This window comes from Silurus meridionalis, chromosome 6 (genome assembly GCF_014805685.1).
Source record: "Silurus meridionalis isolate SWU-2019-XX chromosome 6, ASM1480568v1, whole genome shotgun sequence".
In the NCBI taxonomy this organism is placed as follows: Eukaryota; Metazoa; Chordata; class Actinopteri; order Siluriformes; family Siluridae; genus Silurus; species Silurus meridionalis.
Window position 1 is genome coordinate 31,201,678 of NC_060889.1, and position 2,264 is coordinate 31,203,941.

Below are 2,264 nucleotides of genomic sequence, written 5' to 3' on the forward strand. Positions count from 1 at the left end.
TCAGTGTTGTTTTAACATAATTAGATTCAAATTTGTCTTTTTTTTTTCTTTATTTATTTGTGCATGAGATTAAACACAGCTGTGGGAAAGTTTTTTAGATCTTTATCATTTTTGTGGACAACCACAGTCAGCTTCTAGCTGAAGAAGTGGTGGTGGGGTGGAGGGATGGTTGTCCTTGCTTGCTCAAAGAAAAAATGTTTTCTCATCTTCAAACTACTCTCCTCCCCCCCACCCACACCACACACTCTCTCTCCTCTTCTGATTGGCTATAACCCCATTGTGGAGATCATATCTACATTATTATTGTATATTTAAATGCTAACACATTTTAACGATCATCATCTTCATCAGCAGCAGCCATGTTCTGCCGTTCTCTTCTGCTGGTTATTCTGGGGCTCTCCTGCCTTCAGTCCTTCACCATGGCAGAGTGTAAGATTTATTTGTGTATTTTAAATATAGCGATTAACCTTTAATCATAACTAAATTCTAATTATATGTGTGTTTGTGTGTTCACTGTAAACCGGGAGTCTGATTTATATTAGTGTAAATATTAATTACTTTCTGGGTTTAAAAAAAAAAAATCACATTTTGAACCCAAGCATGAATTCAGATGTTCAGTGAAAATCTGGGTTTCCAACATAGTGCTGAGATGGACTGTATAAACACACTCTATTTCCTTTTTTTTTTTTTTTCTGAATAATTCCCACATAAAAAAAAAAAATCTATGATAACATTTCATACAACATTAAAATACTGATATAATCATTATTACATATTATTATAGTTTGAGGTTTTATTTACAGAATTTGGAATTATACAGTCATATATTTAAAATTATATAGATCAATAATTAATATTTAAATAATTGTAAACATTAGTGTATATTGAGCTATCTCTCTCTCTCTCTCTCTCTCTCTCTATATATATATATATATATATATATATATATATATATATATATATATATATATATATATATATATTCATATATGTAGTGGAACCTCGCATAACGAGCATAATTCTTTCCAGAATCTTACTCTTAATGTTTCCCATATAAATTAATGTAAAATATAATAATACTTTCCATGGCAAAAATATGACTAAATTTTTTTATATGTAACATTTATTCAAAGAAAATGACATAAATTGTTTAGGAGCGTAAATCATCTACATATTTTCTTCTATCGCAACGAACCAACCTGGAACATCGTCAAGAATATGTAACCGTTGATTGAACACAAGTTTGGAAAAATGTGTGATTACAAGCGACACTAACATGCTAGCGGAATGAGTGCTAAACACAGACTATTGTAGTACGGGTTCGAATGTCCCGGTGCACAAGCGAGTGACATGAAGAGAGGGACGTCCCCTTTCCATGTCACTTGTTATGCGAAATGTCGCTTGTTAAGGTAGCTATTTTTTTTTTTTATTGTGCTTGTTATGCGAATTACTCCTTAAGCGAGTTTCCACTGTAAATATATTGCAATACAGTACACACTGTACTGTGCAAAAGTCAATTAGATTGTTTCTGCAGTAGATACCAGAAATGAATATAAAAAGAATAAAAAGAAAGAAATCTGAAAAAAAGACGCCTGATGTAGATAATTAAAACAGGCCTCATGATAAAGACCGAAGAATTTGTATAATGAATATGTTATTATTTATCAGTCTCTTGAGTAAAATATAAACAGAAAATTCCTGAAATGTATACACTATTAAAAGCATGACAATTTTAGTTTTATACACCACAGATCACTTTCTGTTTGATGTAAATGCTGATGTAGATCATTAGAAAATGCCCTATTACTTTGATGTAACTAATTTAAATAAATGAGAAAATAATAAAATATTTTGTAACAGATGCAAATGGAGCAGGATTGTGCTGTTTTGAGTTTCATAAAATCCCGGTGCCTCCAACGAACGTCATCAATGTTGAACAAACGAGATTCGACTGCACACTTCCTGGAGTCATGTACGATTTCAAACTTCTGCTATTTTTAGATCATTCAAATTATGTGATTCACAGACCACAGTTCTGACCTTTGTCTTCCTTCTTCTACAGTCTTGAAACCAAAAAAGAACATCGGATTTGTGCGGACCCTGAGAAGGACTGGGTGAAGGAGATCTTAAAAAACTAAACAGTCAGCATAGAATCAGACAACACATTTAAAACGTCTCATAATGATTTAGATTTAGATGTTTTTTAAAGCAAATTGTTGTAACTGCACTGATTTATTGATGTCTTTTATGCAAATAAAAGCACA

General features: G+C 31.8%; 1 long non-coding RNA gene across 1 annotated transcript; it reads left to right on the forward strand.

Moving 5' to 3' along the window:
- Positions 1 to 332: 332 nt before the first annotated feature.
- LOC124387993 lies at positions 333 to 2,264 on the forward strand. Its single transcript, XR_006926306.1, has 3 exons — positions 333 to 429; positions 1,861 to 1,972; positions 2,063 to 2,264. It is a non-coding gene; the product is annotated as an uncharacterized LOC124387993 (long non-coding RNA).